Below are 12,099 nucleotides of genomic sequence, written 5' to 3'. Positions count from 1 at the left end.
CTAAGCTCAAGAGGCACACACCCAAAGCAGCCCTGGGGCAGGGCTGGGAAAGCCAGCAGCACCAGCATCCTCAGCACACACCAGCAGGTGTTGGCTGAAGCAACAGGTGCCCTGGGGAAATGGAAAGGAGTTATTTAGACACAGTTGCTGAGTCTTGAATTTCCTATTTTTCCCAGGATGTCTTTATCATTTTCTTACCCTCCTGTCTATGTTTAGACACATGGCCCTCAGAGGTGACTTGTTGGCTGCAGAATGAGGAATTCATCACTGTCCTTTGGTCAAGGTAGAGGGAGATATGTAATTTCATATACTGTCCATATCTGATGATGGAAATAAAAAAAGAACTGAACAGATGGAGAAGATACATCATATTCATGAATAGAATAACTCAATATTGTCAGGATGTCATTTCTTACGAATGTACAGATTCAATGCACTTCTAATCAAAATGGAAGCAAATTACTTTGTGGATGTAGAAAAAGTAATTCTAAAGCTTATATGGGGAAGAAAAAGGCCTTGAATAGCTAACACAATATTGAAGGAGAGCAAAGTTGGAGGAAAGACAGGCACTACTCAACTTCAAGATTTACTGTAAAGCTATTGCAATCAAGGCAGTATCATACTGATGAAAGAATAGACAGATTAATGAAACAAGACAGAGAGTTTAGAAATAGAGACACGTCAATATATTTAATTAATCTTTGATGAAAAAGTAAAGGCAACATGATGAAACAAAGATTGGTTTCTTCAGAAAGTGGTGCTGGAACAACTGAATATCCACATGTAAAAAAAATGAATCAGATCTTACCTTCTCACCAAAATTAAGTCAAAATGAATCACAGACCTAAATGTCAAATACAAAACTATAAAACTTCTGGAAAATAACAGAAGAAAATCTCGACTCTCTTGGGTTTGATGATCTCTAGAAAAAAATGCCACCGTTACAGTACATAAAAGAAATAAGTTCCTGATGGAATATAGATTAAAATTTTTTAATATACAAAATGAGAAAAATACCAGAAGAAAACATAAATGCCTATTTACACAGATACATTTTTATGTTGACAAAACCTTTCTAAGACGCTCAGAAATAAGCATTGCGAAGGTTAATTTAGCAAAACAAAAATTACCCTGCATATGAGAAAAAATAAAAGGCAGCATACTTGTAAAATATTTACTACACATGTATGTGCATGTGTGTATACATAGTGATTTTAAAATCTTCATTTTATAGAGAATTCACTCAAATCAACAAAAAATCCTCTAATTTAAAATTGGGCAATTTAAATTAGAGACCTAAATTGCAGATCTAAAAAAAGTAGTTTGCCTCTAATTTAAAGCTGGGCAAAGTCCTTTTTCTAGATCTGCAAGTGACTACGCACACAGGAAACAATATTTAGTGTTCCTGGTTAGAGAAGGCATTTAAGTTAAAAGAGGAATCAAATACTGTTTTCTATCCACAAAGTTTGTGAGGACAAAGAGCAGTGATATTTATACTGCTGCTTAAAGTTTAAGTTGCAGATGACTTTTCAAATAGACAATTTGGTGGTAAGTACAATATTAAAAAAATTGTATATGCCCGTTAGTGATCAATTCTATTACACTAAAATATTTTTAGAAAGTAAGGAAATATACACGCAATTTCTTTTCTGAGCACTGCTTAAAATATCAATATATTAAGAAGAATCCATATAATGACTTTTATAAATACATTTCAGTGAATTTACAGCATGGGATAATATATGTGACCACTCAAGGTAGAAATATATACAGAAGTATGTTGACATTTGAAAATGTATTTTGGTGTATCAAGTGAGGGTAAAGTTCAATTTAATTATGTGTACACACAGACTATGGTCTTGTGTTAGCTGAAATTATATACAAAATATGATAAAATTTGTTATTTGAGGGCATTTGTTTTAATATAAAATGTTTTTCCTTTTTATTCTCTTTGATTTCTGCATTGAGCATGTACAATGTTATTAGTAAAAGTTTATTATTAATTAAATAATTTTTGGGAAGAGCAGGAATATGAATTTTGCACATATAAAAATAATTTCTCACTTTCTATATTTTAATTTTTATTTGTTTGTGGATTAGTATATTCTGTGAACTTTTAGCATCTTCAGAAGAGAAACTTTTTATCTGTGCTTGTTGATTTGCATATACATTTTGTTAGACAACATATTTTTATTAATCTAGATTTATTACATGTATGTCAATAATTACAGATTAATCATTTTAGTGTAGTTTTATTATTAGGAAAATAAAGTATCAAATATAAGTGCTTTATTTATAGCAGTTTTTTAAGATATTGAACTTCCCAACTATATTTATCCATTCTTTGAATCCATTTATCACATGTAAGCTGAATGCCTATTATGTAGAAGACACATTCTATTAACTCTCAAGACTCTTTCATCCTTAAAAATGTCACATTTACCTGCTCAGCCTGAGCAATGTGAGAGGTTTAAAATTGGAGTAATAGGACTGAATCTCAATTGAAGCTTTTCCTCTCATCTTTCAAACAAAAATACTTCTGAAGTGAGAAACTAGTAAAAGATAACTACCAACCACAATTTTGGAAATTTATAACAGCTTTAAATAGTAATATTAATCATTGGAAATACCTAGTTTACATGTATTCCCTCCATAAATCTAAATATGAATTAATATACATTCTGCAAATCTAAATACGAAATAAAATGTGCCATACCTATTAATTTGAATCCCAAGTTTTCTTCGGCTTGAAGTTTTTAAAATATTAAAGGAGTACTTTGTTTTAACAATTTGTTGTTTTTATTTCAACTCTCCTTTTGCATAGTACTCTTAAAAGCTAAAATTTCTTTAATTATTAATCCTGTGACTAGGACTGCCATCATCCTGTTGTATATACCATATTCACCTTCATGGAAGGCACCGTGAATTGTGTGATGCCTCCTTATTTTATGTACCAATAAAAGATTGTTTAAATTTTTGCCAAATATAGTTGTAATAAATAATGAATTGTAAGTGGCATTTCAATGTCAGAGATGTTAAAATATGAGAAATTGAGCATCTTAGAACCATTAAAATACAGTGTTATCTCTAACCTTTAAAACATATCACAAAGTAGACATAATTGTATTATTTTACTTAAAATGTTGTCTTTGTTAAGTAGAAGTAATAATTATAATATCTAACAATTACTGAGCTGTCACATGTGCTAAAAATTCTTCAAAATACTTTGCATAGATTCTCACTGAGGCATCACAGTGATGTCCTGTGAGATAACTGCTGTATTCATCTTCACTTTATTGATGAGAAAATTGAGGCACAGAGAGGTTAAGTGACAGCTAGTAAGTGAAAGATCTTAAAGTTGTATTCAAGCCCAAGTTGAACTGAGTCCAAAGGCCAAGCTCTTTCTATTCAAACAGGCCACTCTTTCAATAATGTAGTCAGTAATTAGAATGAATGAATGTTGTACTTTCTTCAGGAGAATATTAAATATTTGTTTGAAGGCAGAGAAAGCGCGTGGTATTTAATGTTTACAATTACATAAATCATTGTATGTTTTGAGACAGTGAACTAAACTTTCCTAAAAAGTCCTCTCACTCTCTCGTAGGGCTGCTCTACATGGGGCCTGTGCCAACGGCCATGTAGAAATAGTAACACTTCTGGCAGACAGAGAGTGCTGGCTTGACGTCCGTGACAGTGAAAACAGGACACCTCTGATGAAGGTAAACTGCAGCCGGTCCTTTCAGCAGGAGATGGATTTGGTTTAAATACATGGAATAAAAATGAATTTATCTCATTGAAATACAACTAGTTTGTGAAACCTGTGGAATATTTGTTTTGATTTCCTATAATTTATAATTTACTTCTTGCTTTAATACTGACAGGCTCTACAATGCTGGAGGGAAGCTTGTGCAAATATTCTGGTAGATTCTGGTCCCAATCCAAATATTGTAGATGTGTATGGCAACATGGCTCTCCATCATGCTGTTTATAGTGAAAAGATGTCAATTGTGGCAAAACCACTGTCCCCATCGAAGTGAAAAACAAGGTAGACATTAACCAATGTTATTTTCAAAATATTTGAAATCCATTTGTTTTAACATTAACATTGTAAGTTTTTTTATATTTGTAAGCTTAAACATTCCTTGCATGAAAACAGTTTGAAAGAACTTAACTGTCTAAGATTTTACTTTAATATTAATATTTTTACAAGAACTACTAGAGAGTATGGCTTTTCTGTGCATTTATGATAAATATTTGAATTTGTTAAAGGTAAAACTTTTTCAAATATTCTTTCCCACCCAAGTTTTTTTTTCTTTCCAATTAGTGTAAAACTATAAGAAAGCAAAATTTGCCTGCATAAATTGAGTCATCGTGTTAAATTTAGGAGACATGCAGAAATCTGGATTTCCTCTTAAAGGGTAGAATCTGGTGTCTCTTGAGCCAAAATGACTGGTATGCTCTGAAGAGGTTCTAGCTTTACACAAAGCATATGTTTCCAGTTTGCTGCTGTGTCCACCTAGGCACATCACTTACTCAACTTACCCCTTTTGCCTCTGTAAATATTTCAGTTATCAATTCCTCTCTCATAGTATATTTTGGTAAAGAGTTCAAGGTATTCAAGACAGTTGATAGGTGTTTATAATATATAGTTTATATTTTACATTAATTCATTAATAATGGGGTTGACTTCTAGAATTCAGATTTTTTAAACAATGATTTTTCTTTATATAAACCATAAATAATCATCTTCTATTAGAATGCCTTTAAGCCTTTTTAGATTAATCATGGTTATATTTGAATAGGTTATACCTATTGCAGAAAATATTATATCTTTCTCCTCAGAATTGTGCCTTAAAATGCAAGTGATTTTGTGGCTTCTATTATGCTAATCCATATAGATGAGTTAGAACTTTCATTAATAAGACATTTTATTCATATTCCTGATATTTTGCAAAAAAATAAGTAGCAGTTACAATACAAACCAGAATCAAAATGGATTATTGCATTTTAAGAAGCAGATACGCACTAGAGTCCTAGTATTATCATTGTAATTGAGAATAAACTTTTATACTGAATTTCTAATAGCTGAGATAAAATTCTATTGTCTTGTAATAGGAGAAACCCCATGGACCACTTATCATAAGCAATCAAAGTTCATTTGAGGCTAATCTCTTTTAATTTAGAGCCTACTTCCTTAGTGACCCATTTAGAGGAGGAGTGCCTGACACTGGCGTCTGGGATCTTGGGATCATTGATAGAAGAGAATCAGCGAGTTTGTATCACCAGAGGAAACCTCCATTTTTCTTGGGAAGCTTTCAAAACCGTATCCCTGAAATTCTGATTTGTCAAATATTAATGTCTGCCACAAAAATATATTGTCAGATAAGGATTAGGCAAAGTTCAAGTCATTTCTTGGATAATGGACATTTAATTCATAGTTTTATAATATTTCTTGAACATAGATAATATGGAATCTGTTGGGGCATAAAGCTTCTGGTAAGGTAATTATTCTCTGGAATATAGTTTAAGAAACACTGCTCTAGATGTAATAATTTAGATTACTAATTTAATAAAAAACAAAGTATTTACTACTGTATCTTAGGGTTTAAGGATATAGAGATAAAAGACACAGCCCCTGTCCTCAAGAAGCTCTTGCTTTAGATGGGAAACAACAAAGTCATTACAATATAAAGATTTTTGGAGATAACCAGAGTTAATGTGGTGATGCAGAGGCTGAATGTTTCCAAGGGAAGGTGCAGTGCATGGGAAAGCACAGAAAAGGGAGAAAGAAGGGGCTATTGATTTACTTTCTATTTTATGTGTTTAAGTTCATAGGATATTATACAAGATACTCAGTTCAGCTGAGAAATATGTAATTTCATGAATTATAAATTGTTTTTGCTGTTTTACAGGCTGGCCTCACACCACTTTTACTGGCCTATGAAAAGAAGCGAGGACATTGTGGAATTTTTAGTGACAAAAAATGCCAATGCAAATGCAGCTGATAAGTTTAAATGGTATAGTAGTTCTTTTTCTGTTGAAAAACACTTGAGTAGTGTTCTAGAGTAATAACACTCAAGTCAGAAATATTAATAACATTTACTTAAAATTATTAGATTATAGTGAAAACTATCAACACAAATTATCAGGAAGAAAAGCAATTATTTGGACTGGTCAACATAAAGAACAGTATATAGTAGGATTTATCTTCTCTTATTATACTGACTGATTCTTATTTGTAATCTGATGTTTTTGGTTGCATTATCTTCTATTAGCTAAAGTGGTTCTGTATTAGTTTTAAGAAGTATGAACTTTTTAAGTTTACTTTATAATTCAATACTGAATGATTAACACATTTATAGTATTTTTCTAACTTCTGTTTTTTATACACTTTTTTAAAAGTGCAATATTTGCTGGGCATGGTAGCTCTCACCTGTTATCCCAGCATTTTGGGAGGCCAAGGTGATTGGAACACTTGAGGCCAGGAGTTTAAGACCAGCCTAGCCAACATGGTGAAACCCCATCTCTACTAAAAATACAAAAATTAGCCAGGCATGGTGTACATGCCTGTAGTTCCAGCTACTCGGAGGCTGAGGCACGAAAATCGCTTGAACCAGGGAGGCAGAGGTTGAAGTGAGCTAAGATTGTGTCACCGCACTCCAGCCTGGGTAACAGAGCAAGACTCTGTCTCAAAAAAAAAAATAATAATAATAATAATAATCTGAAATAGGAGTTTAAAATCATTTTGTCTTTAGGATGACTGGTTGCTTTAAGTTGTTTTCTTTGAAGAATATTAATTTTACGTTATCCCTACGTGACTATTAATTGCTATCATCAGACACTGTGAATTGATCATTTTTTTTCTTTTTTATTCACAGTGTATTATTATTTCTAATTTGTATAGGTAGAGGGAAGAAAGACATCTTTAATTGGATTAACATTTTAGTTAATTAAGATAATCTAGCTGGGCACCATGGCTCATGCCTGTAATCCCAGCATTTTGGGAAGCCGAGGCAGGTGGATCGCCTGAGGTAAGGTGTTCAAGATCAGCCTAGCTAATATGGTGAAACCCTGTTTCTATTAAAAATACTAAAAATTAGCCGGGTGTGGTGGCGGGTGGCTGTCATCCCAGCTACTCGGGAGGCTGAGGCAGGAGAATCACTTGAACCCGGGAGGCAGAGGTTGCAGTGAGCTGAGATAGTGCCAGTGCACTCCAGCTTGTGCAATAAGAGTGAAAATCTGTCTCAAAAAAAAAAAGACAAGCCATAGGCAAGTGATAAAAACAGTTAGGCTTTTGATTCACATAAGAATGGGTTCATGTCTAGCTTCCTCACTTGATATGTTTGATTTTGCAAAAATTACTTAATACCAAGTATGATTTTCTATATGAAAAGGAAAATAATAATATGTCCTTTAAGGACAGTTGTGTGGAAGTAACATTATGAAGATCAGCAGCATTTAATTCAATGTCCCACACGTTCTTATCAGCATCATTAACTGAACTTACTATGACTACTACTCATATCATTACTCCTCATACTGTTTTAAGCCTTCAGATTGCTCTCATTTGTCTGACTTCTAGCTGATTTTGAAGAACAAAATATTATGTCAGACTAAGGAAGAAATAGAGAATTCTTCACTTAAATCTTTGTCTCTTTAAGATTTGTGAACAGAGCATATTTTCTTGCCCTTCAAAGGACTTTATGTTAGCCACTTCTAGTATGCCATATCCCAGTGGGACATGAGTCTTTTTGCCCCTTCCTTTCAGCCTTGGTGGTGATTTACAAGGATAAACACTTGAGCACTCAACATACTTATGTTTGTTAGTACATGTAAATGGTTAATTCTACACTGACAGGCACATATTAAATTGCTTCTGTTCCTAATAATGAAGTTATCTCTTTGTTATTTTAGCACAGCCCTCATGCTTGCTGTATGTCATGGATCAACAGAGAGAGTCAGCATTCTTCTTCAGCAAAATATTGACATCTGTGCTGAAGATATGTGTGGAATGACTGCAGGAGGTTATGCTGTTGCTGGTAGGTTTAATCCGTTAAGTGTTTACATTTAAAGGCTAGGTGAGATTTCATAGTTTGTTTCAGGTAATTTTTGAATGACAGCGAGTTAGTTCACTTCATCAGCCAGAAACTAGGCAAAAAGCTACACTAGTTCGAAGGAGTGATGGGTCCAGGATTCTTTATTTTAGGACTTTCAACAACTTTATCCCTAGGGGTCCTAATGTTGTCTACTTGATTTGCAGTATATCCCCTATGCATGGGATAAATATAGTGTCACAATTTTGATTTTTCTAATTAGTTATGTGGGTCCCGAAATGTCCACTTTCGCAGAAAACCTGATAGTGTCCCCGGGGCTGTCTTCCATACCTTCATCCTTGAATTTTTAAAAGAATCTAAGGGGTTCCCTAAGTCCAAGGAAGACATTCCTTTTGTTTAAGTCAGAAGTATTGGGGGGGGTGGGAAATGCCCATTCTCTTCATTTTGTTGTTTCCATTGATGCTGTTGCTGCATTGTTGCCATTGAAACTACTCCTGCAGTCTGGTAATGATTGACCTTTGCCACCAGGATGCCCTTACTAATACAGATCCCTCAGTCTTCATGGTGATCCACATGTAGACTTCAAGGTTATTACATTTTTTTAGAGTTCACATACATATTCTCAGCCATTGTTTCCAAAGTACCAGCACCCTGCCCTGGCAGCTAGGACATTTAGCTTTAGCCACACACATAGTGAGGAAATTGACCCTTCTCCTCCCACTCAAAACCTGATGTGAAACCCACATCTTAGCCTGGACGTGGCCTAGACCTTCATGGTAAGTTATCCTTTGAGTGGCTTTTTTCTGTTTTCTCTAGCAAATATTAGTTGTGATAGTTGGAAACTGTGAATCAGGTTGAAATAATGTTACAGGAAGAAATTAGAGATCCCTTTTTATTTTGTTACCACAACTATGTCCCTGGACCTTTATAATCGGTGTAGCACCATTTTGTAGGTAGTGGAAGGTCTCATCTTATTCTGGAAGATCCCACATCATCTTCCTCAAGTTACAGTGGGTTCCAACTTGTGCTCGTCCCCTCAAGTGATTCTTTTTTCCTAAAAGTAAAAATCTCCCAGGCTACCTGCATCTCTATCTCAAGTTTTTAAAATATTTTCAAATTCTGCATCACCATGAAGCCATTCAATAGACTTCACAAAATCCCAAGTAAGTTGGTTACATTTAACAGAGCTAAGCCGCATCCATGACTGATCAGTCTTCAGGTATAAAAGTAGGGATTTGCGCTGGCATCAGCGGTACATATAGTAAAATTGAAACAACGTCGAGAAGATCAGCATGGCCCCTGCACAAGGATGACACACAGATCTGTGAAGTGTTGCATATTTCTTGCAGTTTCCAAAAGGACACGTGACTACTTTCTAACTAGCTCCAAGGAAATGGCGTGAGTCAAAGCAAAATGGATGTCACCCAGTATTGCAGTTGTGATTTTCGTACAAGAAATATTGATGCAAGGTGATGTATGAAATGAGATGTGGTGAGTAACACATAGGATCTTGTTTGCAATATGCTGTTAGTGCATCTCAGAAATGAGAAAATACCAACTTGCATCTTCTTTGTGGAACTTACAAAAAATAAAGGTAGGGTTTGGTCTTCCGCAGCAGCTGGAAATGAGCATAGTGACTAAGCATCATTCTAACAAAGATTTGTTGATTCAGAGTTTCAGGAGGTAGATAAGAGTAGTAGTAGTCCAAGCCAGATGCTGACATCTATTAGTTTTCTGCCCTTGGTGTGATTGATGAGCTCAGTAATAGAGGCTAACCAGGTTATCCAATTTAATGAATTAATATATTTATAAATAAATTTCATTACAAATTATAAAATAGCTTAGATGCCTTGAATTACAAGCCACAAAGACTAGAACATCTAATAACCAAAAGTAGGAATTAATAACAGAAAAGTGCAACATTTGAACATTATAACCTATGAAGAAACACCTTTCTTTTGTTTTGTTTTGTTTTGTAATTTATTTATATTTTGCAGAGACAGGGTCTCCCTATGTTGCCCAGGCTGGTCTTGAACTTCAGGGCTCAAGCAGTCCTCCTGTCTCAGCATCCCAAAGTGCTTATGTCACAGGCATGAGCCACTGCACCAGGCTAACACATTGGATTTTATTGGGAATTTAAAAATAGCTTCAGCAATAAGATTCAAGAACAAATTATTTCATTGCTTCACTATTTATTTGAGCATTAAAAAATGTTATCTTGTTAAATCCTTATAATAACCTAGCGAAATAAGGCTCTAAAATTCTCATTTTTAGAAGACGTTGAGCCTAAGAGAAGCAACTTGTTCCAGAAAAAATACCTGTTGGTTACTGCGCTAGAACTTATTCTGAGTTAAGGACATTTTCCATTATGCCAAGCTAACTCTAGTGAATTTACTGAGTTACCCTGCCCTGAATTCATGAGTATTTCATGTACTTTCCTTCTTCTTTAATTAGCAGATTAATAAGTTCATAGAGCTTACAAACTTAAAGTAATGGAATAAGTAATATTCTGATGTTAGCTCTGATATTGTCTGAAATACTACTCTAGAACCTAATAAATTTGGTAAATGTTTTTATATCAGTGTTAAAATAGTAGTTTTATTTATTACATTTTTATACATAGCATTCATCAACACCTTTTGGAATATAAACAAAAGATATCTAAAAATCCTCAAAATAGCAATCTGGGTAAGACTTCTGATAGTAAACTACTCTTGGTGGTGCTACCATAAGGTTATGGAAATGTTGATCATACAACGGCAATTAAAAAAGCAATGTGGAAATAGGATGTGTTTATATATATACGTGTGTGTGTGTGTGTGTGTGTACATATATATAGCTTTGATTTAATTTTTTAGTTTATTATTCAGAATTAGTTAAGAATTTAGTTGTAGGTAGTTTATAATCTCAGAAAATATTATCTGAAAAAAATGTTTTTAATTATGTTCCCTAAAATTTTATACAATACTTTTGTATAAATAAGTAAAACAATTTTTAAGTTTGTATATTGTACGTTTCCTCAATTGTCATAACAACTTAGGTTTGTTATAAAATGTATAACCCTTGGTGTGATTGATGAGCTTGGTAATAGGGGATAATCAGGTTATCCAATTTAATAAATTAATATTTATAAATAAATTTTATTACAAATTATAAAGTAGCTTAGATGCCCTGAATTACAAGCCACAAAGAATGGAACATCTAATAATGAAAAGTAGGAATTAATAACAAAAACTGCAACATTTCAGTGTTATAACCTATGAAGAAACAATTATTTATGTATGTATGTATGTATTTATTTATTTATTTATTTGTTTAATTGTAGAGACAGGGTCTCCTTATGTTGCCCAGGCTGGTCTTGAACTTCTGGGCTCTATTTAATTTTTACAATAAATGGTTTGCATTTAGTAAATGAGAATTAATTACAGTTGAGTCTTGAGTAACATGAGAGTTAGGGTGCTGATCCCCCAAGCAGCTGAAAATCTGCTTTATATGAAAATCTGTTTCTTTTGACTCCTCCAAAACTCTACTAATAGTCTACTGTTGACCTGAAGCCTTATTGAAAGCATAAACAGTGAATTAACACATAGTTTCTATGTCATATGTACTATATACTGTATTCTCACAATAAAGTGAACTGGAGAAAAGAAAGTGTTTTAAGGAGGAAAAAATATATTCACTATTTATTAAGTGGAAGTGAATTATTATTCATAAAGGTCTTCATTCTCATTGCCTTCACGTTGAGTAGGCTGATAAGGAGGAGGGAGAGGAGAGATTTGTCTTGCTATCTTGCAGTGGCAAAGGAAAAGAAAAATCTGTCTATTAGTGGGTTCCTACAGTGAAAACCCTTATTGAAGGATCAACTGTGTGACATAGTGACTGTGTCACAAAAAAGTAAGTATCTTTAGAATTTAGAACTCAATGCAGCCATAAAAAATGATGAGTTCATGTCCTTTGTAGGGACATGGATGAAACTGGAAATCATCATTCTCAGTAAACTATCGCAAGGACAAAAAACCAAACACCGCATGTTCTCACTCATAGA

The 12,099-nt window shown here is 33.7% G+C and overlaps 1 protein-coding gene and 1 pseudogene across 1 annotated transcript in view; one reads left to right on the top strand and one right to left on the bottom strand.

The window, feature by feature from the left end:
* The window catches only part of LOC129006234 (outer dynein arm-docking complex subunit 2-like), a 173,622-nt gene that overhangs the window by 6,244 nt on the left and 155,279 nt on the right, over positions 1–12,099 (bottom strand). The window lies entirely within an intron of this gene.
* Positions 9,298–9,398, top strand: LOC129006945 (U6 spliceosomal RNA; annotated as a pseudogene).

This window comes from Pongo pygmaeus, chromosome 8, assembly GCF_028885625.2.
Source record: "Pongo pygmaeus isolate AG05252 chromosome 8, NHGRI_mPonPyg2-v2.0_pri, whole genome shotgun sequence".
In the NCBI taxonomy this organism is placed as follows: domain Eukaryota; kingdom Metazoa; phylum Chordata; class Mammalia; order Primates; family Hominidae; genus Pongo; species Pongo pygmaeus.
This window is presented reverse-complemented; position numbering and strand designations above follow the sequence as displayed.